General features: G+C 41.3%; 1 long non-coding RNA gene across 1 annotated transcript; it reads left to right on the top strand.

The window, feature by feature from the left end:
- The first annotated feature begins 41 nt into the window (after positions 1-41).
- On the top strand, positions 42-11,721 carry LOC138261420 (uncharacterized). Its single transcript, XR_011199090.1, has 2 exons — positions 42-244; positions 11,351-11,721. It is a non-coding gene; the product is annotated as an uncharacterized lncRNA (long non-coding RNA).
- Positions 11,722-12,545: the final 824 nt, after the last annotated feature.

The following is a 12,545-nucleotide window of genomic DNA, read 5'->3' as shown; positions in this document are numbered from 1 at the left end:
CCAAGACGCGAGCACGCGCTCTGCCTTGCGTTGCACAGGTCGGTGAGATCACGTGATGCACCAGCCGTGCTGCTGCGTTGCCACAGTGACTGTACGTCTAGGAGAATGAGGACGACATTGCCTTCCTGAAAATCTACGGTGGCCTTTGGGCTCAGAATTAGTGCAGAACAATGTGGTCGCTTAACAACGGCAGCATTTTAGAAGAAGTGGGGCAATTGTAAGGAACAACATGTTACAGGAGCCGGTATGTTGAAGCTGGTTTATTCCTAGATAACAATGCAATAGGTCTCAAATTTGTGAGAGTTACATCTATTGGCGTTGTAAATGGCAATGTCTTTTACCCATGTGTTTTGGTTTGGAGTGTAGTGTATGTATGCCAGGTGCCACAGCGTAGTGTGACCAGCTGTTTACACCAAAAACAGGTACATTCCATTGACATAGAAGTAGGACAATAATTATAGCTGTCTTCCACATAGGCACAGAGTATAAGGTAGGTAGAGTGATAGTACATGATTTTATTACAAGACCAGAGACTCACATTATGCCTTAACTTTTCTTACTTTATTAAATAGCAGCTAAGAACTACAAATCCCAGAAACCCTGGGAGAAACACTACAAAACGATATCACAATTGGGCGGACCAATCCCACGAGCCCCCACATAACAATCTTGACTAGAAGCAAGGAGCCCTCTTTTCTTGCTGCTCGCAGTCAAGATAAGTACTTTGCTTGGCCTTATCCGAATGTTCTTTAATGTTTGTGTTATAGCATAGTTCTGTATTCATAAAGTATTAGGACTCAGGTTAGGGATATTATATAAGCTAATAAGAAATGATGATGTTAAGATTAAATAATTAGTTATAATAGGAAAATAGTAGTAGTAAGTATTTCAAGTTTTAAAGTTGGTATGTTCTGCTCCCCTGTGTGGGAGATGGAAATGGAATGTTCAGACTGTTGGAGACTGGAGGGCGAGATAGAATGTTGGAGGAGCTGTGAGGTGGAGGTGAGACGAAGGCTGTATCAGGGGCAAAGCAGTGGAGAAGAAAATAAAGTCTGAATCCTGAGAAAGAAGATTTATGTATTGGACTTTATAATACTGGCGACGAGGGAGTGCGAAAGGGGGCACACTCTTTCCACCCCTTATCAGGTTGGTAACCTGTAGTACCAGTTCTGAGTCTGCCTTCTACTGCTTCTAATAACTTGACAACGTGTGCAACAGAACAACTTTGAATTCCAACTTTAGCTGCTTTAACCTATTCAATTAATAATACATCAACTTGTGGCAAAAGCGTGTTAATCAACTTATGCGCTCTGACTTAGTATTTCTCCTCCTAACTTCCAAGGATTATTTGATACTTAAATCTCCTCCACAGTGCAGTTCTCTACCAGGGATCGCACTTTTCTTGCCGCTGGAAGTTTACATGGACAAATACATCTCGCCCTGTACGGGCGGCCACTTATCAAGAATCGCACCACTTCCGCCTGTCGAGGTTCCCTCTGACAGGCGCATCTCACCCTTTACGTGGGCCGCCTGTCAGAGTTCACGCTGACAGGCACAGCCTTCATCGGTCGCCTACCAGGGAACACGGCAATTTTCCAACGCGTACCGGCATTATCTAATTGTACTGCTGCTGTCAGAGTCTACTCTGACAGACAGCGGCGCATCGCGCTGCATAGACCGCCGTTCAACCTTGCCGTTCTCGCCTGTCAGGAATCACGCTGACAGGCACAGCATTCCTTCAGCATGTTACCGGCATTCTTCAACGTGTTGTACAGCCGCCTGTCAGGGATCACGCTGACAGGCACAGCTTCTCTCGACGCCAGCAATACAGTTAATTGCCTGTCAGAAACCACGCTGACAGGCAGAGCGATTGAACCTCTACCTTTAACAAGTACGTGTATTACACTAGCAAGCACAAACGCTTTTCATGTTAATGCTTCTATTACAGTATTTCGGCGTTTGGCACACTTCAATTATAAATATATTGAAATCGCCTCAGCGGCTTCCGCCTCAGTGACTCAAGGAACAGTTTTGATTAAGTGTATTTACAAAAGAAAACTATTTTGGCAACGAGTAAGGACATTTTTACCTGCGTTAAGTAGATCCTAATCTGAAACTGTTGTATACTGCAAAAAATTACTGATTTATACTCTTTTCTCTGATTTAAACAAAGCATATGGGATTGTTTGAGCACTAAGAACTTTCTTCTAAAATTGTTATAGTACCTCATTCTACACTCTGGGACTATACAAAACTGAAGTAGTAAGGTGTATTTTACTGGTGTGAAATTTACATTGTATCTGAGTTGTAACTGATAACTCCCTGGTGAACCTAAATTTGTTAGAAATTAAATTGGTATAATGGCAGCAGCAGGGATGTCCCAACCAATTCCTTTCTTGAATGAAATGGGAGAACCTAACATTCCATGGAAGGATTGGATTAAAATTTTTGAGTCTTACCTAATTGCAATTGGCGGGGATAAATTCAACCCTATCAGGAAGCAACATATTTTACTTCACAATTTGGGGACACATGGTAGGAAAATATATGAATCTCTTCCTGAGCCACACGTTCCTGATGGTCAGGCTCAGGATGAGACTGTCACTATGTATTCTAAACTAGAAAAGCAATTTGGAGACAGAATTAATGTGGTACTTGAACGACATAAATGTTTTTCTCGTCAGAGTAAACATGAAAGTGTAACGAATTATATAGCTGCGCTAAGAGAGCTAATTACACTATGTGAGTTTGGGGACTTGAATGATTTGCTAATTAGAGACCAATTAGTTCGTTGCACTAACAACATAAAGATACAAGAAAAGCTTTTACAAAAGCAACCTGATTTACTAGACTGATTGAGATAGCAAAATCAATAGAACACACCGCAATATGTCTGCAAGAGATCAACTCCCCACGTTCTGATGACCATGTAGATGAAGTCACAGATGATGCAAGGGAGGATAACATTCTCAAAATTAAGAGTAATGAGAAACAGCTTCAAAAGTATGGAAATAACAGAACTAACTTAACATGCTTCCGTTGCAGAAGCAGCAATCATCTGGCCAATTCCACTTCTTGCCAAGCAAGGTCTGCAATTTGCAGAAAGTGCAATAAAAGAGGCCATTTCGCTAGGGTGTGCAAAGAAACTTCCAATTCTTTTGATAGCAAGAAATCAGAAGATTTACCACAGTTGGTTAAAAAGATTGTGCTACAGGTGAACACAGATGGTAGAAATAGTGCCCAATACCCGGTATGTACAATTTCAATTAATGACAAAATAACGAATGTATGCTGATTCGTGCTCACCGTTTACGATTATAAGTGCCTCAGATTTTAGTAGGATAGAAGATGGTAACAGTATTGAGCTGCAAGATCCTGATATTCGTCCTAAAGGGTACAATAAGGATCCTATTCTCTTGAAAGGTATGTTTAAAGGTATCATATCTTTTAAAGGTCGGTCCACTGTTGGGAAATTCTATGTAGTGGAGGAAGGTTCGAACTTGCTGGGTTGGCAGCATCAAAAGGAGCTAGGAATAAAGCTTGACCCAAACAATCCGGAACAAGTACTGAGCATTGACAATTCTAATTCTAGCGAACCTTTCATCCAAGAGTTCCCGGAATTTTTTTGTGAGAGACTGAGTCTGCTACCTTTCAACATAAAATCAAACTCAAACCCAAATCCAGACCTATTACACATAAAACCAGACCCATGCCACATTTGCTGAAACATGCTGTCAAAAAAGAGCTGGAGAGATTAGAATCCTTAGGGATAATTCAACCTATTGAGTGCTCGGAGTGGTTGGCCCCCATTGTTAATGCCAAGAAAAGTAATTGCAATGATATCAGAATCTGTGTGGATCTAAGGGACTTAAATAAGAATATCTGGGTTGAAAGGCACCCGCTCCCCAGGATCCACGAAATATTAAGCACCATGGGGGAAGCAACCTGCTTCTCAGTACTAGACCGCTCAATTGCATATCACCAGGTTGAATTGCATCCTGATTCCAAGTGGCTTACAGCTTTCACCACTCCTTTTGGCTCATTCATGTTTAATAGGATGCCTTTTGGGCTTGCATCAGCAGCTGCTGTTTTTCAGAAAATTATGCAAAACATTTTGGGGGATGTTTTGAATACTCTCTGTTTCCAGGATGATGTACTTATTTATGGAGCAACAGAGGAAGAACAGGACAAGGTTCTTAGAATCGTCCTTGAAAAATTAAAAACAGCAGGGCTCACTTTAAAGAGGGAAAAATGCAGTTTGAGAGTAAATTCTGTAGAGTATTTAGGGCATGTCATATCTAAAGATGGGTTTAAACCCAAAACTTCTCATGTGGACGCAGTAAAGAATGCTAAAGCCCCTAAAAACAAAGATGAATTAAGGTCATTTCTTGGCCTTGCTGAGTTTATGGCTAAGTATGTAAAAAAAAATTCTTCTATTTCATCAGACCTTACAGAATTGCTGAAAAATCATGTTCCCTACATATGAACCGATTGCCATGATCGGGCATTTAAAGAAATTAAATTAGCCATTGTAGATGCTCCCTATCTCTATAATTTCGACCATAATAGGAAAACATTTCTTATAACTGATGCCAGTAAACTAGGTCTAGGTGCTACATTATCTCAAATTATAGATGGCAAGGAAAGAATAGTAGCTTTTGCGTCTAGAGCTTTAAGTCAAGCAGAAACAAATTATTCAGTTATTGAGAGAGAAACCTTAGCGTGTTACTGTGGGCCGTAAAACATTTCGAATTTTTCCTATGGGGCACTCAATTCACTTTGCGCACGGATCATAAACCTTTGGTATATGTGTTCTCCACTAAAGGATTCAATAATAGCACACCTAGAATTGCTAGATGGATTCTGGGCCTGGAAAACTTTTGTTTTAAAGTTGATTACCTGTCAGGCAATAAAAATTATGCAGCAGACTTTCTCTCGAGAGTCCCATTAGACTGCGAGGAAAATTTTGAGATTACTGAATTCCCCATTTTATTAGTTGACATACCCTCAATTAGTAATGAAGAGTGGAAGACAGCATATCAACTAGATGATACCTTATCTCTTTTGAAATTGAGAGCCTAAGAAGGGTGGCAATTAACGAAGAAACATCTTGAGGGTACCATTAAAGACTTTTGGAAAGTGAGATTAAAAATTAACGAAAAGGACAATTTTGTTCTCAGAAATGATAAAATTATACCCCCTCAGAATCTGAGACACAAAATCGTAAAACTCGCTCATGAGGGCCACCTAGGGAGAAGTCTTACCAAAGCCCGGGTCAGAGAAAGATTTTGGTTCCCCAATATGGACTCCATGATTGAGAATGAGGTCAAAGAATGTTCCATCTGTGCGCTAAGTGACAAAACAAAAATAATCCAGAAAACGCCTATTTCTCCAGTACAAATTCCTAACAAGCTGTGGGTGAAATTAGCTTTAGACATAATTTGTCCTCTCAATTACACTGGGCTTTCAACAAAATTTGCTATTGTACTTATTGATTTTCAGTCACATTGGATCACCAGCAATCTTGTAAACCAAATCACAACTGATTCTGTTATCAACTTTCTGAAAAACATATTTAGCATAGAAGGTATCCCCGAAATCCTCATAACTGATAATGGGGTTCAATTAACTTCAGGGTCAATGAAACAATTTCTTGAATCAGTTGGCGTAAAACATTTCACTACCGCGTTATATTGCCCCAGAGCCAACGGCTTAACAGAACGGGCCAACCGAATGATTAACAATTGTATTCAATTAGCCAGTATTAAACGTTTGAATGTCGAAAATGCTATTAGGGAGATGCTGTGGGCCTATCATACCACTCCCAATTCTGTCACACAAATATCCCCTTTTTCAGCGTTACGAGGCAGAGAACCTTGCACGAAGTTTTTTCCATCTTGGCTGGGTGGGGGAAAGAAAAGTAAAAATACAATTCCACACAATAATACAAAATTATCAATGCACCAAGAAAGGTATAAGGAAAGATATGATGTCAAATTTGGGGTAAAAAAAACAGCACTGGAAAGAGGGGGATCAAGTGTATATCAAGACACCTGTGGGATGTTCAAGAACAGGAATGAAAGAGACCAAGTTCATGGGCCCCTTCTGCATTTCTAAGGTGAAAAACAATGCTGTAATTTTGGAAAATGGCCAATGTTGGAGCATGGATAGAATTGTGAAACATATAAAACCAGACACCGGCGAGACTCTAAGAGGGAATCCCAGAAGGAGAGAAACATCCCAAAACGTGTCCCGGAATAGTCTACAAAGGACACAGAGTAACCGTGCTACCAGACCTCCAGTGTGGCACAAGTATTATATGGTTACTAGATAAGGACTGATGCACAGACTCAATATTCGAAACTCTTAAAGTGTAACAATTACAACAATATTTTGTTTATCGTCAGCCTAGGTACAAAAGTTAACATTTCTTTATTTCGTTGTGAAGGGAAGATGTGTTATAGCATAGTTCTGTATTCATAAAGTATTAGGACTCAGGTTAGGGATATTATATAAGCTAATAAGAAATGATGATGTTAAGATTAAATAATTAGTTAGTTATAATAGGAAAATAGTAGTAGTAAGTATTTCAAGTTTTAAAGTTGGTATGTTCTGCTCCCCTGTGTGGGAGATGGAAATGGAATGTTCAGACTGTTGGAGACTGGAGGGCGAGATAGAATGTTGGAGGAGCTGTGAGGTGGAGGTGAAACGAAGGCTGTATGAGGGGCAAAGCAGTGGAGAAGAAAATAAAGTCTGAATCCTGAGAAAGAAGATTTGTGTATTGGACTTTATAATAGTTTGTTTGGTATTTCATGAGGTATTCTTAACTCATATTGACGCTGCTGCTCCTCCGTGATAACTCCTGCGTGTCACAGATTGGTGTGATCTTGCTGCCCTCTTATTCTCCGACTCCAGTCAGCCGGATTTTACACTCGGTGAGGGCTTTCCTTGTTGCCCTTCGTTTTGTCTGGGTTCCGCCCAGAAGACGTCACTAGCCAGCCCCCCTCCCATTTAGACCCTCCCTTTCAGTTATTCAGTTTTCTCTTAACCCTTTAGGTAGGGTTTTTGCAGGTTTTTCTCTGCTTATTTTTATTTTAACCTCCTCTTGTCACTTTTTTAACAATTTTAGTTTTTGAAAATATGTCTGGTGATGAACAGGCCTAGTCTATGAAGGACAATTTAAAATCCTTCATTAAAGACTTGGTCCAGCATGCAGTTTCCGTTTCTATGCTGAATAGTTCTAAAAATGTAAAAGCTTCCATATCTAGAACGTTACAGAACCCCAAAGACAATCTTCCTAAAAGAGGAACGAAACGTGTGGCACCCCATATGTGCCTCCCAAAGGTGTTTCTGTTAAGTTTAGGCCTCCTTCCCAAGAGGCAAATTCTTCGGGGCTCCCTACCTTCCCCCTTGATCTCATAAACCTTAGAGACATGGACAGTGATGGGGATGATGTTTTACAAGACACCATAAATGATGATCTTTATGATAATGGGCCTTTGGAGAAACGGTGTAAAGTTTCTCCCTCTGTGAGTTCTCCTCATTTAGTGTCTGATGATCTGGTTGATCATGATGGTGAACCCATTTTCGAACCCTATGTCGATTCATCACCCATACTCTTCGGAATGGTTTCCATCTGATCATGTTTTAGACTATGTCTCCTTTTATTTGAGGTATGCGCTTGATAAAGCGTCTAGAAACAAGTTAAAGTCCAAATGCCCTAGACCTTCCCTTCCTTTTAAGGTGGCTGATACCCCCTATATTGACCCCAATATGTTATTATTTTTCACTAAATTTGGGAAGGATCTCAAGAAAGGGGTTGATTGAGCCTGGTCAAATTGCCAGGACAGACTTTTGGACCTAGTTGGGCCTCTAACTAGGATTTTTGATTTGGCCGAAGAGGCAAAGATGGAGGGCAATCAAGTGGATCCTGAGATACTCTCAAATTGGGTCAGAGAGCAATATGCATGTTAGGCAATGCCAATGCCTACATCTCTCAGGAGCGGCACAAAAGTCTTCTGCTCAAAATTGACCCCAAACTCAGTTCTTTGGCAACCAAAGAGGAAGGCCCCTATGAGGATGGCCTTCTCTTTGGTGATTCTTTTAGAAAGGGAATGAGCAGATGTGTCTCTGCATTTACTTCTTTGGACAAGGCACATTTTTCAATGAAAATAATTTTTTCCCAATGTGTTTTTGGAAGGGGCGGCAAAAGAAGGGGTTGATTTGCGGGCCGTTATTCTTCAAGAGGGTAATCCCTCGGCAAAGGCTCCTTCACTCAAGGCAACCAACAGGAGTTCTATCAGGGGTACAAATCCCAATTCTATCCCTTTTGTTTCTGTGGAGACCGTAACAGGGGATCCAGATCCAAAGGAGACCAACTTGCAGGTAAGGATTTCCAATTCTGGCCTTCCTCCTGTAGGAGGCAGATTGGGCTTGTGTTTAAACGCTTGGCTATCTATAACCTCAGATCCTTGGGTTATCCAGACTGTTCAAGGTTACTGCATAGAGTTGTATCAGGTGCCTTGGCAGACTCATCTTCCTCATCCTCTCCTTTTTTCCCAAGGCCAATTCCATCTGGTTCAGGGCGAAGTACAATCCTTACTAACAAAACAGGCCATAGAAGAAGTCATTTATGACCCTTCCGGGTTTCTCAGTAACTCTAGTTCAGAAGAACAAAAAACATCGTCCGGGTATAAATCTGAAAGATTTCAATAATTTCGTAGTATGCCATCATTTCATGATGGAGACGGTTCTCCATCTCTGGGATCTCCTTCTTCACAAAGATTGGTTGATCCGCCTGGATATTCAAGATGCCTATCTTTCAGTGCCCGTTCATCCCTCCTTCAGGAAGTTTCTTCAGTTAAAGTGGGGGACCTCTTTCTTTCAGTTCAAAACTCTTCCTTTCGGCCTTTCATCAGCCCTTTAGTGTTTCACCAAGATCCTCAAACCATTAGTAGTCTTCCTTAGAGGTCAAGGGATAAGACTTATCGTCTATCTCGACAATTTCCTTATCATGGCACAGGACAAGTCTTGCCTCATAGATCAATTAAACCTTTGTTAGGATCTCTTGTCACAACTGGGGTTTCTCATGAATCTTCAAAAGTCTGTTCTAATCCCTTCCCAACGTCTCGAATTTCTCGATTTCATAGTCAACACAGTGGAGTTGGTGCTTCAACTTCCTCAACACAAGGTGTCTCTGATAAAGAAATAGATTTGCCACGCTTTATCTCTCCCTCACTGTTCCCTCAAAACTCTAGCTCATTTGGTAGGCTTTCTTTCTTCCTCTATTCAGGCCATCTTTCCAGGTCCCCTTCAATATAGGGCTCTTCAGAGGTTTAAAATCCGTTATCTTCTCAGAGGTCTGGCCTACTCAGATCCAGTCGTTCTAGATCCCGATTCCAGGGAAAAGCTTTCATGGTGGATGAGTCACTTAGACGCCTGGAACGGGAGAACAATTTTCTCTGCCACCCCAGATCTTGTCTTAGAGTCAGATGCAAGTCTGACAGGTTGGGGCGCAAGATGTGGTCAACTCTCCACTGGGGATCCATGGTCCGCTCAGGAGTCCTCACTGCACATCAACTGTTTAGAGATGCTTGCAGGTTCCTTTGCCATCCAGTCCTTTACAAAAGACAGGGTAAAGTGTTAAATTCTTCTGAGAATGGACAAACGGTCTGCAGTCAAGTATATAAACCGTTTAGGTGGAACCAGATCCAAACATTTGGCCCTCTTGGCCAAGAGTTTGTGGGAGTTTTATCTACCAAGAAATATCTCAGTCAAGGCAGAATACCTTTCAGGCAAGCTGAACGTAGTGGCAGATTGGTTTTCCAGGTATACTTATGACTCAAACGATTTGCATCTTGACCCTTCCATATTCAAGCATCTTTCTTCACTCTTCAGAGCGAGGTCGATAGACCTCTTCGCTTCAAGGATCAACTCTCAGCTTTCTGCCTTCTTCAGTTGGAGGCCGGATCCATTAGCAATGGCCACAAACGCTTTCCAACAAGTATGGCCTCCCTCTCTTTTGTACGCCTTTCCTCCCTTCCTGTTTATTGCCCGGGTGCTAGCGCAAGCCCGCAGACAGCATTCCTCCCTGGTTCTTATCACTCCATTCTGGCAGTCTCAGCCTTGGTACCCAACCCTCTTGAAGCTTTCCTCAGACCTTCCAGTATTGATACCTCCTTTTCCCGATCTTCTCTTGAACCCTCAGGGTCTTCCCCACAATCTAATTCTAGAGGGCTCCCTTCATCTCATGGCATGGAGAATTTCTGGGCTTCCTTGAGAACCCCAGGAATTTTGGAGGAGGCTGTCCAGTTTATTCAGCAATCCTGGGCTCTGGGCACTTCAAGAGTCTACCGCTCCGCTTGGTCGGATTGGTGTATCTGGTGTGTGGACAGGGATTCAGAATCCTTTTCAGCAGATGTCACCTTAGTGGTCAATTTTTAGCTTCCTTAGCTTCACAAGGTAAAGCATACCGTACGGTGAATACTTACAGATCTGCAATCTCTTCAGAACATATCAGGGAGGATGGAAGACTGGCTGGGGAACACCCATTGGTTTGCCAACTTTTAAATGGAGTACGTTTTGCCAAACCTCCGGTTCCAAAATACAATGTGATGTGGGATGTTGACTCAGTTCTTCGATTACTACTCTCATGACCGGATAATGCTGATTTATCGTTTAGACATTTGTCTGCAAAATTGACTATGCTCCTGTGTTTAGTCTCTATCAAACGTGTTTTAGATGTTAAAGCTCTGGATGTTTCCTTCTTTCATTTTTCTGCTTTAGGTGTTTATTTTCAAGTATTTAGACGTACCAAAACTAATTTGTCTTCTGTCCTTTATCCCTTTTTCCCTTCGCAACCTAAAATGTGTGTAGGTAATTGTTTGAAAACGTACGTTTCTCGAACTGCAGATCTCAGGGTTCCCTCCTCGTCTCAATTGCTTATTTCCTTTCAGAAACCACACAAACCTGTCTCAGCTCCCACCTTGGCTCGTTGGGTGAAGTGGCTCATGTCCTTGGCTGGTGTTTCTACCCTCTCTTATGGCGCATGTTCGGTGAGAGGAGCTATGGCTTTTCAAGCCTTCGGGGCAGGGGCTAGTTTACAGGATATCCTCAGATCTGCAGATTGGTCAAACGTTAGTACGTTTAGAACCTTTTATTGTAAACCTGTTGATCATCAATACTGGACAATGTTATTTCATTGCTTTAAACAAGTATAATATGAGCCTCTGGTCTTGTAATAAAATTAATATTTTCGTAGTCTTGGTGTCAGAAAGGCTAGATTTTATTAAAGACGCAGAGACGAGTATTATCCCACCACATTTCTTTAACCCTCCCTGTTTCTTTTCAGCAGTGGCCACGTCTTCAAACAACTCTGCCGCTTCCAGTTGATCTTCTTCCAGTTTCTCCTGGCCTGGAAGCTTCATGCAGAAGTTCTTACTCTCCAGTTGGTTCCTCTCAGTTCCTCATGGATCTCTGCAAGAATTTCTTCTCCGCTATTATGACTTTATATGTTGTTCTGTGGTTCCTCTCGGATTCTACTTTGGACTAACTATTGCAAGAAAAGAGGGCTTGTTGCTCTCAGTCAAGATTGTTATGTGGGGGCTGGACGTGGGATTGTTCAGCCCCATTGTGATGTCATTTTGTAGTTTTTCTCCCAGGGTTTCTGGGATTTGTAGTTCTTGGCTGCTATTCAATAAAGTAAGAAAAGTTAAGGCATAATACTCGCCTCCGTGTCATTAGTAAAATCTAGCCTTTCTAACACCAAGGCTAGGAAAATCGCAATCTTTTGGGCTTCACCTGATTCTAAATTGTTTGTTTTTCCCAATCAGTTTTACTGGGTGTGGGAGAACTAAATACAATGTTTCTGGTTGGTAAAAATAGCCGGGAAAAAAAAGCATGACACTTTGGCTGAAGGAGCCAGGTTTCATTACACTTTTTTTCTGCTAGAAAAATGCTTCCCTTTCGCTCCTATATTTCCCTCAAACTCTCCGTCAACCTCGAATGCAATGCCCGCACATAGATTTACCACTTGTTCCGAGCAGATGGTAAATGTATGCTATAAAAACGCAAGCAATTTTACTCGTAATTAATTGCATGGTACTGGAGGGAAAATTACCGCTTGGTAACAGTAAAATCGCATGTGATTTTATACTTATCCCAGTACTATGCAACTTATAATCAGGACTTTTTCTACAATAACTCAAAAGCTAGATAACATGTTACATACATAAGACCATTATACTAATAAGGATATTCTTTTCACAACGTTATCCGGGCATTTTTTGTGGTAATCACTGAGGATATTACATTCAAATGTTCTGATCCATATTAAATGTCCATTTAAGGCATAGAAACATGGCAATGACTAGGTCATGGCAGGATGTGAATGTTTGAGTTCTTTTATTATATAGCCGCACCTGATTTGCAGGTCACAAAGGAATGCTTTTGAAATTGCTTTTGAAATGGTATGTGCCACAAAACTAAGGGATGCTGTGTGGCATATGACATGTTAAGCTCTGCAGCAACTATTTTTCTCTAAATGA

Source organism: Pleurodeles waltl, chromosome 10 (genome assembly GCF_031143425.1).
Source record: "Pleurodeles waltl isolate 20211129_DDA chromosome 10, aPleWal1.hap1.20221129, whole genome shotgun sequence".
Taxonomy (NCBI): Eukaryota; Metazoa; Chordata; class Amphibia; order Caudata; family Salamandridae; genus Pleurodeles; species Pleurodeles waltl.
This window is presented reverse-complemented; position numbering and strand designations above follow the sequence as displayed.